We start from the raw sequence: 20,910 nt of genomic DNA, 5'->3' as shown, positions 1-20,910 counted from the left end.
GACATCTGATGATCTCCTGGGCACATGCACCACATATGTGCAAAACGGGCATTACAGTGTGCCTTGTTCTCTGAAAAAAGGAACTCTGCATTACACCTACACTATGAATTAAATCAGAAATCAATCTGTTCCACTCAGAAATTGTAAAGCTGCTTTTAGACAAACCTTCATTGTAACAAGCTCACTAGTAATAAAGTAGATCAGTATGCAGTGAACACTATGCATGTGTTGTATTGATTGTGTTCATCTAAATTTACCCACTGCTCACATAATTTGCTTTTTTACCAAATTGCTTTTAGTCTATTTACTAACAAGAAAAGAGTACTTTGTGCACTCACAGTACTACTGACACAAGTGGCCTTAAGACAGGAAATAAAACTATGAGTGAGAAGCACAGACAGAGATGTAAAGAGTACTCAAAAAATAAAATAAAGTGAAATTACAGACACTCAGTTAAATGTTTACTAAATTAAAAGCACAAGTATATGGCCAAAAACGTACTTGAGTAAATGTAAAAAAGTACAAATTAAAATTTTACTCCAAAAAACTAGAAGTAATCAAGCAAAAGGAAAAAAAAGAAAGAAGATTCTTGTAACACTTTAAAATAGTGGTCAGGAAATAATTGTCAGACTTTGTCTCAGTGTCTTGTTTCTTCCTCCTCTCGTGCCCTTATTTGGAGTTCCTGTCCTTGTTATGTCTTCATTAGTTAATTAGTCCCCAGCTGTGTGTTGTTAATTATCTAGTCTCCCCAGCGTTCATAAGCCCTGTGTTTCCCTGCCTCAGTGTCTGGTCTTAATTGTCATTTTGTGATTGTTGTTCTGTGTCGCCAGTGTTTGGCTCAATAAAGTCTATTGTTTAAGAAGTTCCTCGCCTCCTCGTTTCTGGCTCCTGCGTGGATTGTGACAGAAGACTGGCCCAAAACAAAAGATGGAAGTCGCCGCTCAGATCGTCGCTCTTGCCCGCCAGGATCTCCCCTTCTATGAGTTCGCAGGGGAGTTCAGCAAATTGGCTGCTGGAAACGCGTTGGACGACGCAACCATCCTCCACCTGTTCCGGCTCGGGGTCTCTTACCACCGCCCCGTGGACCTCCCAGACAAAAGTAGCTCCTTTTTATGTATTCAGTAACTCCTAAATAAAAATATCCGCATTGAAAACTACTTGCTAACTATGACCAATTAATAAAGAATAACCAATTCTACCATTACTAATAAAGTAATGAATAAAAACAAAGCATAATGTACAGATATAAAAGCTGTAACACCTATATATATTCGTTCAAAAACTGATTCATTCACGGAATGAAACACTGTGTTGCTATGCACTGCTATATAAAACTAATAGCACATTCATGTTCGTGGCCTTGTGCACGTGCTGATATACAGAAAAGTACATTGAATGTGCAATGAATATAAAAACGTAAAAACTCATACATGGGTATTCTTAGTTTCATTGCTGGAATTATAAGGGCATTCTAACTGTATTCTAATGGGCTTCATAGCGCAGTGAACGCTTTTGGACTCAAGACTTTTTTTTTTTTCTTCTCAAATAATTGAATAATGTCAGCTCTCCTACAGTCAAACATACATTATGTCAGGAGAATGTTTTTAAATTCTAATCAATGAAAAGTCATACCTTCTGTTGTCTTCTTTTTAAAGAACTTCAAAAGTTTGAAGTTGAACCATTTTGTGCGAAAAATGGTGAAATTGCTTCTGCTTGTGCACAGCTTGTTACAGTTCAATGTAGTTTGGTAAACACACATCAAATCATGAGGGTGAGTAAATTATATAATTTTAATTTTTCAGTGAACTATCAGTTAGCTATCCCTTTAACAATAACAAAAAGGAACAGACTGAAATGCATAACAGCATAAAGTACAGACAGGCACGGACAGCTGATTTGGCCCACTGCCCTATCTTTTTATTATTATTTATTTTTTATTTTTTGCCTTCCCAATGTGCCAAAGTGATCATTTCTGATTGTGGCATTCCCTAATAAATCATAAATCGGTTAGTCTTGACTGGCAGTGCCGCACTTCACATCTGTTCCTTGCTTCCATCAAACGATTTTGAACAGAGTTGATGCGCGGGACTCAAGGAAGGAGAGGAAACAGCCAGAAGAAACAGTTAAATGTAGAGAAATTAAAAACCTGTTCAGGGCTTCAAGTGCAGGTCAGTTTCATCTGCAATACGCTACTGTAGTATTAAACTGCTAGCACCTGTTAGACTGTCAGTAGCACCCGATTATTATCATCAGAGTCAGAATACTGTGCTAAAGGACATCATTATCGATTGAAAAGTTACATTAAATCCATGTGAATATCTGTCTGCTAAATTTTGTTATTGTATAGAAAGGGAAGGAGCTAGAGAAAAGAGCAACACAAAAATATCAGTCAGCCCAAAAATACGTAAGGGGTAATCAACGGCTAGCCGTGCATTAAACGATTTGAATGCACGACGTGGAGGCGAAGAACCACCCGACGCGCAGTGGAGGTTTATGCCATGGTCATTTGCCAGCATTCACATATTTAAGTAAGGAATAATTGATGACGGGCCATTGATTTATTATAAAAATAATGCACACCCGAGGTGGTGATGCGATCACGACACGAAGCGGAGTGTGCATTATTTTTATAATAATTCAACGGACCGAAGTCAATTATTCCGCTTATACTACGGTTGCCACACCTCAAGACATCGATCAGATGATATATTTCAAGGCATTCGTTCGTATTTCTACTTAAATCGCTATTGTGAGTAGGATTATTTCTTCCGCATTTCATCCAACGCCTCTGTTGCTAATTCCAAAACGTCATTTTAAACCTAGTAACGGAGGCTTGAGCCGTTGATAACAGATTAATGCAGTTAATAACTAAGTTATGAGAGAGAGAGAGAATTACCTCTGTGTGTCTCTCAATAGTGTTCGGCAGCAATGTCTCTAGTTATAGTGAAACTTAGTTCCTTTTGTTCACAAACAGCGCCGTTATTGTTACCTCGCTTGTGAGAAGTCATGTAGTTTTTAAGTTGTTTACTGATAAAATCATCAGAGTAGCGCTAACAACATTAGCGCGATGTATGTTAGTGTGTGCAAACTGTAACTGTTATGTATGTGCGGTCTGTGAGGGAGAGAGAGCGGGAGAGAGAGTATGTGCTTTCCGTACATAATAAAGTGTAATTTTGTGGCAAAAACATGGACATGATCTGTCGTTTTTATCATATTGTTTACTATATTTATTTGTTTGGCCAGTGTCGTTGTGGGTCTTGGTTATTTTGCTGTTGTAAGACCTTTGAAATAACAGAAATCATTTGGCGAAGTGATATGGTCACGTAATGCGGTCAAGAGCTGCCTGTAACTACGTTCACCGTGCGTTTCCCTGAAAATAATTGCACACCTCAGAACGTTTGGCAGCCAATCAGATTCAAGCATTCAACGGCCCCGTAGTATAAGATGTTAATAATATTCGCGCTGCAATATTTGACCGGAACGATAAAAATGTATTACTATTCAACTGTAACCGTATGTTACTATGGTTACCAATGTTTATAGGAAGCACTGACCTCGAACTACCTGTGCAGTTCAACGAATTTAATCAACACCTGCCAGCCAATCAGAATCCAGTATTCAGACAGACCATGGCATAAAATAGTGTGTTTACTGTTCAGTATTTCAATGTACTAATTTAGGCATTTAGGCACTTTAGAAAATTTGTTTTAATATATTTGTATGGATTATAAGTTTGCTAAATCTTGGGTATTTAAGTCATTTTAAGTAAAATAACAACATTATGTGCAAACAAATTGCAATGAGGTGGTTGTTTTGCAACAAGGTGAACACAGTTCTGTTAATAGACCTGCTGGTAAAGAAGTGACAGGTACAAGAAAAAAGGGAGTGACCGAGATATTGGAGAAAATGAAGAAAAGGGAAGTGAAGGTGCAGTTCAAAAGAGAACCTTTAATTATTTTCCACGGCCCCGACTAAAGACTTAGACCTTTTTATGTGATGGTCATGCATACAGGCTAATAGGGTTATCCATGTTTCAGAATTTGTTATGGGTGTATGCAGGGCCGTAGCTGGGGCTTGTGGGGCAGGTTGTACCAGGGGCCCTGTTTGAAATTGTTTAATTTGTATGTTCCTTCTATTTATTTGTTTGTGCTATTTACACAATGTTTAAGTTTTTTTAAGTTTGTAGGTGTCCAGGTACAGAAACCGAATAATCAAATGTAAAATAGCACTGCATAGTCTTCACTGTAAAAATTAAATATACAGTCAAACCAAAATTTATTCAGACACCTTCAGCATTTCTCACATTATCACAGTTTATTTGCTATAGTTTAGAAAATGGTAATAAAATATGACAAGAACTCAGAGTTAAACTGTGTCAGAACAAATGAATCTTGATAATGTTAGATAACTTTGATAGAAAGGTATGTAATGGATTACAATCTACCAAAAATTCAGACAAATGTTAGTATGACAATATTAAAGACCATTTTCTGTGTCAAGAACAACTGACTTCTCAGTTCATGACCCCATTTCATTCTTCTTTGGATTGAAAGTGTTTTGTCTTTGGGGAAACATATAGACTATGGAGTGATTTATTTTTTAACCAATATATATTTGTAGCCATTGTGATATTTCCTAAATAACCCTTTCCAGATTGTCTGACCTTCTTCATGAAAAAGACCTACGGAAACACTCTAAGACATGTAGGGGACAGCAGGATGCGAAAAAAACAAAAGGTGAGCGAGTGAGATCAGCTCCAGCCTTTCTGATTCCAACTCCAGCAAAGTGCTCTGCTGGTATTACATCTCTCTTGCAAGGTATGAGGCAAGATGAAATCACAGAAACAATTATGAAGGACAGTTTGATTTGTCTCTATGGTGAATCACTTTATACAAAGTCTGGTCATGAGTAGTTATATCCAATATCATGTGTCAGATTGATGACTTATGACCTGATTTATGAATGAGGCATTTATATAGCGCTTTAATGTGTATTGCAATACACCCAAAGCGCTTTACAATCATGTGGGGGGGGTCTCTCCTCAACCACCACCAGTGTGCAGCATTTATGACCCCTCTGACATGACAGTAGGGTGTGTAAATCATAATATCAAAACCGATGTTAGATCTGACTTTTGATGGATTTATGACAAATTTATGATGTTTTTATCTCTCACCTGTGCCATGGCGTTTTTATGGAGTTCCTTCCTGACCCGTTGCTAACTTCCAGTCTGGAGGTGTTGGGTTCGTCATGATTGTGGAAAAATGGCTGAGCAAAGGGTGTGCATTGTCACCTTAACAGGATCAATGTTTGATCTATATGGTATATGTTAATGCCTAGACAGGGGTTCTTCCTGATTGTGGTAAAATAGCTTAGCCAAGGGTATGTATTGTCACCTTAACAGGATCAATGTTTGTTTGATCTATACGGTATATGTTAATGTTGAGTCACCAATTTGTCCCTATCGGCCCGTCTACATCCACCTGTGAATACGGAGGTTGTCTGGATGTCTGCCTCTCCAGGTGAAGATAAAGAAAGGTGTCATGTCTGAGGGTTGTTCTTTGTTTTTGGGGGATGGAAGACATCCAAACACATGTCTAATGTCAAACCGTTAAACGGTTCAGTTCTGCTTGATCTTAGGCTAAATGTCAATAGCTAAGACATCACTGTTTTGATTGTATGAAAACTGAAACATAGAATTCACCAAGAACATATTTCTATATGCTTCTGAAAAGGTGCTATGTCCGGGCATGTTTTTCTTTATCATCTCTGTGTATGCTAACACCTATGTAGGATCAGAACGACCTACAGTAGGTGTACAACCAAAATGCCTATTACTGCCGCCACAGGGCCACGGCGCTAACTACAAGTCAGTCACATGTTAAAGTCGCCAGGTGGCACCAAGGGACAGATTGCAAACTGACTGTAATTACGAAATACGAAAAATAAAACATAATTATTTTGTTTTGTAACGATGTTCAACAACAGTAACATTATAATATAACATTATAACATCCTCAAATTTACAGTGAGGGTTCATTTCAAAACGTATAACGTAAAAATAAACTTGAACAAAATAATCTGTGAGAAATCGAGATTAATGGACTAAAACTGTGACATGAAAAACGCCAAAAAATACTACAAAAAGTAGGATATTAACTTGGAATGTTTAGATTACGTTTAAGGAGGTGTGCATTATGCCATAAAAAATAAAACGATTGAGATTGAGGTGGCTTATTGTTGAGCGTTATAGGCTAGCTAGGCCAACACATATTTTGACACTCACATTAATGTCACAATGAAAGGCTTGAAACTTACATTTAATAATTCTCTGATATATTTCAGCAGGTCACACATACTTATTTGTTATCTGGCCTTTTTTAACACATTTATTCCAGTATACAGAGCCCATGACATGCCGAAAATTATGGACATGAATTAAGAAATTGATCACTTTCTACGATTCATTCCTTTTTATGCCATGGTCTGTCTGAATATTCGATTCTGATTGGCTGTTAGGTGTTGATTAAATTCGTTGAACTGCACAGTGTCAGGGTATTGTCACAACAGTTTACGAGAGAGAGACCCAGATGCAGGATTATCAAGGGGGTGACATTTATTGACAAAAATGGGATAAACGGGGCTGAAGTGAGAGTCAAAACAGTAGGAAAGGGCAGTCTGCTGGAGCACAGGAGGATGGCCAAAGTCAGACCTGGACAAGGCTTGGCTGGAGAACAAAGGAGATAGGGCAGCACCAGTCAATAAGACCACTGTCACCCCTGACTGACATGACAGTAGGGTGTGTAAAACAATACAAACGGCAGAGAACAAATAAACAAAATGGCAAATTCCAGGAATCGATAACTGGAATATAAACTGGCTAAGACAAAATCAAAATAAAGAAAGAAGCCAAACTAAAGGCTAGAAAAAACTAGTCTAGTTCCTGGCTTTATTTTTGCTCTAGAGCAAAATAACAAAAACAAAGAAATCCAAATAAACTTCAAGAAAACTAAATGCAAAGCTAGACTGACAAGGAAAGTAAAAACAACACCACTAATACGACCAGTTGACTGACAATGAATTATCTTAAACACAAGGAACTAACGCAACAAACCAGCAGAGACATGAGGGAAAGGGGCTCAATATAAAGGAGCAGAGCACATGAGGATCAGGTGGACACAATCACGTAAACGAGGACTAGACCAGGACTAAACAAGGGGGCGGGGTAACTGGAAACCAGGAGGCAGGGCAAGCGGAGCACATGGCCGACAAAAACAAAGACAAAGCCATGACACAAGACAAACAAGGACACATTAAACAAAGACAGAACAGACATGACTGTCAGGGCAGGACCCTGACACACAGGTAGTTCCAGGTCAGTTTAATCATGTTCTATATTAATGCGCTTCCTATAAACATTGGTAACCATAGTAACATACAGTTACAGTTGAATAGTAATACAGAATAAAATAACCGTCATTTTTATCGTTCCGGTCAAATATTGCAGCGCAAATATTATTAACATCTTTAATATGTGAACGCTGGCAAATGACCATGGCATAAGCGGGATAATCAACTCCGCTGCGCGTCGGGTGGTTCTTCGCCTCCACGTTGTGCATTCAAATCGTTTAATGCACAGCTAGCCGTTGATTATCCCTTACGTATTAATTAAAACGTGTTTAAATAGTAATTAAACCATATTTTAAATAATAATAATAATACGGTTTCGTATTTCGGTATGCGTGAGATTGGGTGAATCCATATTAAACAACACAGTACAACTTAAGAATTTTGTCATTTAGCTAGAACACAACCCCTGATTTACAACATTCGTTTCCAAACACAGAAATCAGGTAGAGCCTTGCACGGGCCTTAAATCTAGGCCCAAGCCTGACCCAATTGGCCGACAGCTTACCAGTATCCTCGGCCTGAGTCTGACTGCAGCCCGTTTCATTTCTCTCTCTCTGGCTTCTTTTTTTTAAGTGAGGACAAAGCGGATAGCGGCTGACAGTTGTCAGGAGTTGATCATGTTTGATCAATTTAGCTTTCTCAAATCATCACGACTTGCTTAAAATAAAATCAATGGATATAAAACACTACAAGCATATTACAATGTTAGTTTAAACATTTAGATAAAAGTGCGCTGTTAGGTGTAGGATCTAAGCGGAGAGTGGAAGCTGAAGCACGCTTAATGCATTGAGGCCTCAGCACGATCACTTGCATTTTGTTCTTCAGTCGAAATTTTTCAGTTGAAAAATCTTCACAAGCAACGACTGAGAGACTGTTTAGTTTGCATGTATGTCATCAAAAATCTACATCCGAGACAGATGCAGTTATTACCTGTAAATTCCCTTACAAAAAATTACTGCAGTTTTTAAAAAAGTATTACTGTAGTTTTTTAAAAACTAATACTGCAGTTTGTTACATGTAGAAAAATGCAGTTTTTTTTGGACTTGCACAATACCATGCATTACCCCTTTACCCCTTGCACAATAACATGCATTTCTGGGAAAAAGCATAGACACAATCATGTTTAAATACTGTACAGAGTCCTCCACAATTATTTGCCCTCTTTATCATTTTGGTTTTTCATTCAAAATTTTAACCTTAAATTAAAAAAAAATAATAACAATAATAATAGAAATATATAATTTATAAATATATGTAAATATACTATTAAAATACAGTATATAGAATGTATGTGTTCCACAGTTATTGTTCCACTTCATTTAATACTGTGTGTAGCCTATAACTCTCTTCACACATAAGTGCTAATCCATGGCTAGGTGTGCATTACATGATTTTAATGCATGAGGTGGAGGCAAAGAACCACCCGACATGAAACGGGTTGCCTCCATTGAAATCAATTAAAATTGTGTAATAAAAAGTTAAGTTAAAGCTACCCTTAAAGAGATAGCTAACCCAAAACTGAAAATTCTGTCATTAATTAGTCACCCTTGTGTGGTTTCACCCCCGTAAGACCTTCATTCCTCTTTGGAACACAAACAAAGATATTTTTAAAGAAATCAGAGAGCTTTCTGACCCTGCATAGACAGCAACGCAACTTACACAATCAAGTTCCAGAATGGTAGGAAAGACATTGTTAAAGTAATTCATGTGACTCCAGTTAAAAAAAAACTTATTTACTACTTATTTACAAAAAATACTGATCTGTAATGTGCATTCATGAGAGCATCACAACGCATGAGTGTTGTGTTCATGTGACAGAAGACTAAACTGAGGTTAAACCACTGGAGTCACATGGATTACTTTCACAATGTCTTTCCTATTGTTCTGGAACTTAAATGTGTAAGTTGCATTGCTGCCTATAGAGGGGTCAGAAAGCTCTCAGATTTTATCAAAAATATCTTAATTTGTGTTTTGAAGATGAACAAAGGTATTATGGGTTTGGAACGACATGAGGGTGAGTTTAATGACAGAATTTTCAGTTTTGGGTGAACTATCCCTTTAATGTTTGTGGAGTACAATTTGACTGGAAGCGTAAAACTAAGTATATTTTCATTAGTTTGTTTGGTTACAGGTCTTTAGATCTAGCGTTTTGACTTTATGTGTGTGCTACAGTACAAGCAGTGCATTGATTTAAAATGGTGATTGAACTGATTATAATTATCTGCATTCGCTGTTTTAATGCACACCTTCCAGTCAATCAGAGAGAATCAAAGAGTCCTCAAGCAAACTGTTCAGCGCTGATGTTTAGCATTGAGAATAATTGCTGATATAACTACATTTCTTTACCTTTCCACTGCCTCAGCTCTCTCTCTGTTTTCATGCTAAATTGGCACTAATATTGTAGATCTTTTAGCTCTTTGACTTCATTTAACTCCTCAATCTCTTCATGTCTGAAGATCTCTTCCATGGCTGCATCACAATTTAGTGTGAAATATACAGGACTGTAGGCCTACAAGTAGCTGGAGTTATTCATCTCATTTAAATACTATCTAAAATCAGGTTTACATTTGTGGCTAACTAGAATGTGAGTGACCTTTGAATGAATGCAGTTGCAGAAATAAAGTCTTACCAACATCTGTTGAGAGCCTTCTCACTTTCTCTCTTCTCCTCATTTTTTCCCACGTCAATTAATGGATGATGCTCTCCTAGAAACAAACAAACAAATTCACAGAATATTAAATGCAATTTAGTTTATTCCATTATTGTAAATGATATACTGATGCTATTGAACTGAACTGAGCTGGACAATGACGTAACTAATTTCTACAGAACTGCTTATAACAAATTGCTGAGCCATAGCAGAATTAAATGCATCTATACACAGGGTTGTCACTAGTTGGATGTTTTATTAGATTAATTTTGAGATTTTATAATGTAATTGTAATTTGTTTTATTATAGTAAAAACAGCATTAAACCAGTTGTTTTGTCTTCCTCTCAGACTTCAGTTCTGTGTGTTCTGCGCACAGACCCGCGAGCGCTACAGATCAGCACTGAAGCGGCGTTTCCTCTCATTTTCTTCTCATCTCAGCGGGTCAAGTCTTTTTACAGCTCTCTAAAGATATACTGTAATGGGGCTGACGAGACGTGATACGTGCGGATCCATGTGCAAGCTTTATTTAAAGACAGAGACGAGGTAATAACAGGCAGGGTCAAACAATGGCAAACAGGAATATCACAGGCTAGGCAAAGAGTCATCAAAAACGGGCATGGGTCAGACGACAGCGAACAGTATCCAAAGGGGCTTGACGAGAGATAATCAGAAAACGTAAGCAAAAGTCCAGGCAGGGGAAAACACAATCCAAAACAGGCAAGGCAAGGCAAGACTAGGAAAACTATCAAGGGCTCTGTAAAGTAGCTAAAGCTAGGGGAGCGATAAGCGCATACAATACTCGGCAGTGAGGGAGAGAAAGTCCATGGCTTAAGTACGGTGTGCAAATGGGAATCAGTTGTGTGTGTGATCAGTGCAATGAACTGTGTGCATGTCGTCAGTGCAATGGATGAACTGTAGTCCGGAGGTGACGTGCAACAGTTAATGTAGTGCAAGAGTAACTGTGGTGGTTGAGTGACCTCTGGTGGTGAGTGAATGGAAGTTCACAGACCGGATTCGTGACATATACGAGGACATTAGACATTATACTCACCGCTAAACTTGATGAGTCGACAAAGTCAACGCTCCAACTCACCTGATGAACTTCTTCCGGAAAGCATTTCTTCTCTTTTGTCACACTTGTGAATGGTCTCGGAGTGTAATATTGTTATGTCTTTGTGCTTTAATTGTAATAGTTCACATATGAACAATGTTGTCAAACCAAAACATATTTTATACTTTTATATCCATCCTGCAGTAGACACTACGGAAAAGACGCCGTTACAAATAATCAGCTGCTCGCGATACTCGTTGTAGGGTGGGCGTATCGATCTTAATATCGATAGTATCGATACCAATGTTGGTATTGGTATCGGATCGATACTAGCCTGATAAGATATTTTAGGTAAATTTTTTCTCCTATACACTTAATACATTGTTTAATACGTTCAACAAAGTGTAGACATGTCTGTGGGTGTATATTCCGCTCTTTGTTGTCATGCCATCACGTGATCCAGCGGCTCAAGCGCACGTGGATACAGCGCGAGATGGAACGGTAGAACTCGAGCTACAAAAGAAATGAAAAGGGGAGGAAGGAAATCCTTCACATAGTGCATATTGTATATAATTGTATACCGAATTTGTCCTTTTTATGCAGTATCACTGTAAGGTGTATACTGAGTTTGGCCTTTAATATTATTTTCTAATGCATTAAGTCATTATGGTTTTCTATGGGAGTAAAATGCTTAACATGTAATTTAGCATGTTTACATATATATTCTCTGCTCAGCTGCTTGCCACATATTATATTTTATTAACAAACTGTATACCGAATTTAGTCTATTTATTTATTTGGTCTTTAGCACTGTCTTCCTCCATTGAACCATATGTTTTATATTGCAATGAGAGAAAATGAAATTCACCGTGTGCCATTCATGTTCTGGGTTCATCTGCTTACCTGTACATACATAGTAGGCCTATATATTTTTATAAACTATACCGAATTTGGCCTTTTCATATCACAGTTTTTTTATTGCAATAATAACAAACAAATATTACAGTATGTATAAAACAAAGAGAAAATACAGTATGAACATAACATACGAAAATCCTTTCAATACTAAACTAGTTATGGTTTAATAGGCCTAGTTCTTTTTCATATCACTGTCTTCATTCAATAAGCCACTTACGTTAAACTTTTCTTTATAATGGTTTTCTATGGGAGTAAAATGCATAATGTGAAAACTTTGAGAGTTGTTTTCATATGCTGGGCACATGCTAACTTGTAGGCCTATATCTAGTTTGCAACATTAATAAGGTGTATACTGAGTTTTGTCTTTTAATATTACGTTCTTTGTTTATTAAGCAACGTTAAATATTTTTATAACTCTTTTCTATGGGAGGAAAATACTTAAAATGAAACTGTGCATTGCTTTCATGTTCTGGGCTCCTCTGCCTGCAAAGTCCTTTTAGAAAGGCAAATAATATCCACGTAGCTTTAAGGTGAAATATAATATTAGTCACATCAACATTAGTATTGTTAATTTTTTTAATTGTTGTTGGTCATTTCAATGTATGTTTTTTATTTTTTTTAAATGACAAGTATTGGTATCGGCGATACTGGCCCTGTATTTACTCGGTATCGGATCAATACCATAGGTCTATTAATCTATGCGGGTGAAATATTCCATAGGCTTTTTTTTTTTTGTACAAAAATATTTTTGTACGAACATTTAATAGGAAGTCTACATTACAAAAAATTAAAATGATAAATAAATTAATAAAAAAAACACTTGCCAAGTCTACTGTAACCACAGCACTTGCTACATGTTGCACAAATTAATACAGTATAACTGCAGTACAGGGCCTATACATGAAGACTTTAAAGGCAATGAAAAGAACCTCATTGCCATTAAAGTGAAATTACTGAACCTAATCGTAGGAGCGTTTTTAAAAAATGCTCATAAAAATAAATTTAATTTAATCAGACAGACTTAGAAGTTTTTGCATGTGAAATCTTCACCTGCATTTCAGCGTATCACTGAACTGCAGTTATATTGTATCTGTACTTCATTATACAGTAAATCTACAGTTGCACTTCATTGCACTTCAGTTTTACTGCTGTTGAACTTTAATGAACTGCAGTTATAAACTTCATTATACTGCAACTCTCCAGTTGTACTTCATTGTACTGCAGTTATACTACTTTGTACTGCAGTTTCACTGCACTTGTACTTCAATGTACTGCAGTTATTTTTTGTAAGGGTTGAAGGCTATTTGATGTTTTAAAATGATCTAACAGCCGATGCCGCTCCAATTTGTTGATCATTAGTTGTTCTTGATCAAGATTAAACGGATGTATGACTCTCATAAACCTGTTTTAATAAATCGCTTTTGCATTAAATAATAAAGATACGAAGCAGGTTAAGTTAAATATCATTGTACAAATAATTATAAAATGCTATAGACTGCGAATAAGATTGCAGTTTCACATTTTGCATATGCATTACAAAGTGAATTATTTTTTTACATGCAATGATACAAAATAAAACTAAATAAGATTTGTAATGAAGAACAAATATGTAACCCCACAGCATGTGCACCGTGCAAATCATGCACTCTGAAATTTTAACGAATACGATACACTCCTGCATTTAAATGTGGCTGCAATTGTTTTTTTTGTTTGTTTTGTTTTGTTTTACTCAAATTGTACGAAAGCAAGTAAAGAAGGCTCCCTTTAAAATCACTGAAGTTGTCAGTTAATGAAGCTCTTTTTTACATTGTGTGCACTTTGTTGATTATAATGAGAGAACTTGAGTTTAAATGTGAGGACGTTATATTAATCCGTCCCTTCTTTTCAGTTTCAATGATTTAGCTACATCATGGCCAGGTTTAATTTATTTGTTTGTTTTAGTTAGGCCTAAATAATGGGAGCGAAATTATACAGTGCATCACGTTTTACTAAAATAACTTCATCAGTACTAAATTTGCATCTGTTAATATTAAATATTTTAACGCAAGTAGGCGGTAAAAAGCATGATCTGGTTGGCCACCTACTGTATGTGTGTTTCTTTTTATGATAAATACCATTCCACGCATGTTCTAGCTCAGTGGCTACACACACAGACACTAACTTTTTGTTGTTCCATACCTCTTGTTTAAATTCAGCCATCATAAATATGGCCATGTCACATGTGTCTATACACACAAGTAGTGTGTGGCCAAGTATGGGGTCCCATACTCGGAATTTGTGCTCTGCGTTTAACCCATCCAAGTGCACACACACAGTAGTGAACACACACCTGGAGCAGTAGCTGTTGCTTGTTCCATGCTTCTGGTTAAGCATTGCTCTTGTTTTCTAGTTATGATGAATAAATATCATGTGCAACCAAACGCTGAAGTAATTTCATGCTTTAGAGCAGGGGTGGCGAACGTCGGTCCTGGAGCGCCGCAGCCCTGCAGAGTTTTGCTTCAACCCTAATCAAACACACCTGAACAAGCTAATCCAGGTCTGAAGGGTTGCTAGAAAGCTACAGGCAGGTGAGTTTTATTTAGGGTTGGAGCTGCTCTCCAGGACCGGAGTTCATCACCCCTGCTTTAGAGGTTTTTGGTGAATTTTTAATTAGTATACTTTAAGATCATTTCTTTAGAAAGATTTAGTAACACTTGAGTCATTACTAGTGGGTTACCATGATTTTCACAGTAGAATACTGATCCAAATAATTAGTAATTCCTTTAGAAATATGTTTTTTTTTTTAGAGTATAATGGAATTTGGATGACTGGAATTTGATATGCATGTGTTTGTCTTCATATGATACGCATTCGAAATGCATTTGGCATACATATGATATGCAAAAATTGCTTGTCATATCCATGCAAAAAAAAATTTCTGCGTATATATAGCACGTCAAACTTGAACAGTAATAGGGTCCAAGTCTGCTATTAGGTTACTGATAATGTAAACAGTCTTGCGAATTTGTTTATGGTAGCAGTTCAAATGTTAATGTACTGCTAGTTATTTGTCCTGCATTACTTTTAGTTTTGCATGAATTATGAAACTTTCTCATTACTTCTCTGGGAAGAATGAAAAAAAAAAAGTAGTTATTGATTAGTTAATACTATAGTGTGATCGGTGTGCTGTTACTTACTAATTAGTTCATCAGAGTTTCGTGTCAGTTAACAGTAGTTACTAAATTGTTAATATTATGTTCCTGTGCAGTTATTGATTAATGACGGGACAGTATTCTAAAGTGTTACCCAAAAATGTTCATTTCACTCCAGCGCATACCTATAAATAGTAAAACCAGAGAAACCGATCATTTTGCAGTGGTCTCTTAATTTTTTCCAGAGCTGTATATTGCATTTAAACATGTTTATGAGAATTTTGCTAAGCTGCTCAAGTTGTGGTTTATTTCCCATCCAAATGCTTAAGGTTACTGATTGCACTTAAATCTGTGTTATTATAAAAAATGACCAGAGACCAGCAATTATGCATTGTAGTTATGCATGTATGTATTTATGCTTATCAAGTTGTTAACAAAGCATTATCGAACTCTTTACATACGAGCTAATTAAAAAAAGTGACGATGAATGAAGAACTCACTACTTGTCTATTAACGTATTACAGTTTATAAACTATGAATTAACTAAAAACTAATAGTTTGCAAATTATTTGTAAGTACTTTATTAGCATATATTTATTATAAAGTGTTACAGAAAAGATGAGGAAAAGAAAATGCCACACTAACGTCTCTTTATTCTCTTTTTTATTTATGTAGGACGAAGAGACAGATCCGGGATCAGTAACAAGTTACACTTAAAAAGGTATTAACATTCTGGGTTTACTACTATAACAAAACACTTCAATATACAGGAATATCAAACACGTATTAGCCATTCAAGTTCAAGGATTCTTCGCGATTTTCATCTGAAATCATATGTTTTCAGATGAAAAATATTTGAGGCATATGAAGTTACTGTTCTCTTAAGGGAAACAGTAGGTAGCCACTGAATGTGTTGTGGTTACTCTGGCTATCCGATATCCTCCTGTTAGCCAAAAGTGTCACATAGACAACATCTCCGACCTCTAGGAGCAACACAGCTCCGTTTGAGGAGTTCACTACATTCCCAGCCTGATGAGCGTGTGCGATAACTACATGCTGTCCATTCTTGATAATAGAGACGGTTGATGGGGTTGCTTGACTAGCTGGACCATAGACAGAGATTCTGAACATGTACGCTCCTCTCAGTGGGGCTGTGAAAACACCTGAATCAAACAACAAGAGACACAGGAAAGATTCAGCCGTTACCAAACACACTGTTTAACAGTTTTGAAAGATGACCGATTATTTGGTTTTCTTATATAAATTACAACATCGCAGAGAGGTTTGACTGGAACGGGAGGTTTCTCATTACTATAAGTTTAACGACTCCATTTGATTGATAATTACCTGTAATTGGGCTGTAGGCGTTTCCTATGTTTGTGAAGACGTTCCTGTAGGTTAGTGGGATGTCGTGGTAAAGGGACCAATATTTCCACTGCTAGATTGCATCAGTCCAGCTGAAAAAGCTATCTGTCTGTCTGTTAATGAAAAACAAACAATACGTTTCACAACATTGCTTACTACGCTGAGAACACGACTGAACTGAACATAATTCAAGCACTGTTTCACCTCTGTTTTCCTTTCTCAGCTCCTCCACTTGACTCTGAGTAAGATTTGACATTTCTGTGGAGGAATAAAGATTCTGTTAAATGACATTTACAATGACACAATTTACACAGTATTTACACCCAATTTTACACTAACATTTACACTATGTATTACTTATGTATTGCATTGCTTGGATCATTGATAACAGAGTGAACATTTTCGTGAGATACCATCATTTTTCTTGTTCAGCTCTTGCAGGAGGAGCGTCTGTTGTTCTGCAGCTTGCTCAGCATCACTCAGTCGTGTCTCTAAAGCTCTGATGTTGGCTTTCTGCTCTGTAACGGTGGCGGTCAGCTCTCTCAGTGCCGCGTGGATGTCAGGGAAGTACAGATGGCAGTATTGGCCGTCAGTCGAAGCATCATCTCTCACAGTGTCTGTCTGAGGTGGATTCTGTCTGCTGTCCTCAGATCGGAGCTGTTGACTGATCTCATTGTTACCGAGTACAGCAAGCACAAAGGTTTCCAGCAGCAGCAGTATACAAACTAAACTCTTCATTCTTCAGCGATGTTTGCTTCCAGCTCTTGCTCTGTTATCTCTCGCATCTCATGTTCTTTTATAGTGTCCCGACCCATTGCCTTATATTTCTTCAGATAAAAAAGTAGATAAACAAGTTAATTGTTAATTTCAATCAAAGGAAGGATGTTCCGGGTCCAGTAGATATTCATCTGTATCCACAACATTTGTGACCCAGATTTTTTCCCCCCTGGAAATTAATAATGAAATCCCAGATTTTATTAAAGGTAATACTGTGGATGGTTATACCACTTTCAGGTATCCTTGTCAAATTTAATAACGAATGCTGACGTGTAAAGTATAATGTTTAGGTATTGTGGCTATACCATTCAAACTGTGTAGTTTGTTTACTGCTCGGCCCTTTAAAAAAAAAAAATCATCACAATTTTTTTAAAGAAAAAGTTGTAAATATTTTCTGTGGTGACTGACCTGATGGAGCTTAACTTACATCCCTCTAAATATTATTTCCCCTCACATGCAAGAACATCAACTATTAAGAGAAGCAGAACTGACTAATTGCATCAATAAATAAATACAAAACAATAATTTGAGGAATAATATTACTCTTTGCATGCCATTACTTTATAATTAAATTATATATTGAATTTACTGAAGATAACAGACTATATGTTTCTATATGGTTTACACAAAACAGCACAAACACAAAATTATTTTTTTTAAATGACGTGCAAAAACATCAAATGTAATCTGTCACGTTGTGTTGTAGTTGGAGTGGGGAGACGTGAAGTCGAGGAATAGCGCAACCAATACTATCTTTAATGATAAACTTCAAGGAACACTGAACATACCAACACATTGACGATCTATACAACATAAGACAGAACACAGAAGTCAAGGAACACAGGACTTATAAACACACGGAAATCAAGGGAGGAGAACTGAAACACACACACAGCTGGGGACTAATTAACTAATGAACATGAAACTAGGACACAGACAGGAACTCCAAATAAGGACACGAGAGCAGGGGAAAACACAGGACGCGGAGACACAGTCTGACAGTAATCATTAACCCAATTCACTACTTTTTCACGTGCAAGAACGTCCTAGGTTTTGGCAGAGTGGGTTTATGCACTTATGATGACATGTGCATTGGCTTCTTTTACAGTACCACGAGACTGGAATGACATTTGTTATCTGATGTGATTTGTGCTTTTACCTTTTGTTAATTATTACTTACCCAATTTTACCTTTTATACATTTGGCAGATGCTTTAAACTCAAGCAGCCAAAGGTAAAATCTCACAAGCTGGCCTCTGTTACACATTGAATGCAAGAGTGGATGTCTATTTATCATAGCAGACACGCAACAAAATAATGCTTCACCAAAAATAAAGCGCAGGTGATGAACAAATAACAAGGAAGTACAAAAAAGTAATGTACAGTACACAACAGTAAATACAAACAAGAGTTTGTTAGCCGCCAACATCACAGCAGTTTCCAGTGATATTTGTCAAATCTCCCTCTCGCTTATTCTCTCTCCTCCACCATCACACACCCCCTAATGCTGATTGGCTACACGTTCGTTGTTGTGTCCGGTCTGAGTAACTTTTTCAAATACCAGGGGCCTGTACCATGATGGTGGCTAAACAAACTCAGGGTTACAGGATTAGTTTTGAGTTGACAAAACCAAACCAGTCCAGTCCGGCTTTGTTGGTACCATGAAGCTGATCATCAACTTTCTCTGTCAACTCAGGCTTTATCCTGAGTTAATGGAGCACGTGCACATGAAAGTGTGACATCAGTAATGAGCAGCCAATCACATGCCTTAAAACTATGATTCACTTCTTGTGAGAGTCAGTGCGAAGATTAAAAGATTGAACAATATGAAGAATTTAAAGACATTTACACAGCACGATCATGAAACTATCTATCCATGAATGAGGAAAACTTAAAGAAAAAATCTTACCATATAAGTGCAAGTAAAAGTTGTAAAGTTAGTTTATAGAGTTGATAATGTTTATAGGTATAAAAACACTTAAAAATCGAAGCTCATATGTAGTCATGCTTAAAGCTATTGATTCTAAAACGTATTTATATTGCATATTATTTATATGTTTACATTGATTTTAAATAAAAGCTTAATAATTACTACTAAACTAAGCTGGCTTGTGTAATGAATTAAGGGTATAATAATTATATAAATAATATAAAATAATTATAAAAAATAATCATCTCTAAAAAATCTGATGATTTTATCTTTTAAAAGTGTTTTACTATGTAGCGTTCTTTAATTTGGAGTAAGAGAAACTGGAGGAGTGGCTTTATTGCGTCACTTTGCTTTAAGCTGATTGGTCAAATTTCGGTTTGAGATCTCTCTAAACCAGAACATAACCTGCCCCGGAGCAGGTTAGCTGTGGAGCATAAGTTACTATGGTGATGAACACTGCTAAAAGCCAAACCACTTTCATGGTACCTAAAACCCAGAGTTGGGGCAAACTAAACTGAAACTTACCTGGCTAGCCAGCTAAACCGGCTTCATGGTACAGGCCCCTGTTCTCCTTGTATCTCCGTTGTTAAAAGTGAGGCTCCCGTACTGCCTCTCTTGCACCACCAGAGGCAGCTTTCACCCGAATATTGAAAAAATTTATAATTATTAATAATTAATAATGTCCCACAAATTCTGTGGTTTTTCAGCATTTTTGTGTATTTAAACCCTTTCCAACATGGACTGTATGATTTTGAGATCCATCGTTTCACACTGAGGACAACTAAGGGACACATGCAACTATTACAGAAGGTTCAAACGCTCACTGATGCTCCAGAAGGAAACTTTTGAACAGAATGAAGCTGTGCACATTTTTCCTATTTTGCCTAAATAAGATACTTACATGTTTCCCGGAAGACAAAATAAGTGAAATTTACCCTGATTGTTACCCTTATCTTCAAATTCAAAATGTTTTTTTGAACACCAGTCCAAGAATCAAGTCCCTTGATTCATAACACCAGTGTTAAGAATCAAGTGTATGTAAACTTTTGAGTGAGGTCATTTTCATAAATCCAACTATTATTTTCTCTTGTGGACTATATGTAATGTAGTCAATCAAAAATGATGACATTTGCTGAATCATAAGAACTACTCAGGTGTGTTTGATTGGGGTTGGAACTGAACTTTGCAGGTAGGTAGATCTCCAGGAACAGGCAACCCTGGTTCAAAATGACTCCACTGCTAGGCTAAAACTAACCCAAATTGAGCTGGACATTAAACCTATGAATCTTGTTTATTTTGAAATCCCTCCTACACACACACAATGACCATCTGTTGGTCAGAACATGAAACGTGCGGATCCATCTGCAGGGTTTTATTCAAAGACATGGTCAGAAACGAGCATGGGTCGATACATAGCAAACAGTCACAGATGAAGCAAGACAAAGAGTAATCCTAGGACAAGCGTGGGTCTTCGATCGGCGAACAGTATCCAACAGGGCAAGGCAAAGAGAGATAATCCAGGTACACAACAGTAATCCAGGCAGGACAAAACACAAGAAACAGGCAAGGCAAGACTATGACTATGAAAACGAAGACAGGCTCCGTAAAGTAACTATCAGCTAGGGTAGCGATATGTGCTTCCAATAGAGGAAGTCCATGGCTTATGTAAGGTGTCTGA

This window comes from Onychostoma macrolepis, chromosome 04 (assembly GCF_012432095.1).
Source record: "Onychostoma macrolepis isolate SWU-2019 chromosome 04, ASM1243209v1, whole genome shotgun sequence".
NCBI lineage: Eukaryota > Metazoa > Chordata > Actinopteri > Cypriniformes > Cyprinidae > Onychostoma > Onychostoma macrolepis.
The sequence above is the reverse complement of the archived record's forward strand: the minus strand, read 5'-3'. Positions refer to the sequence as shown.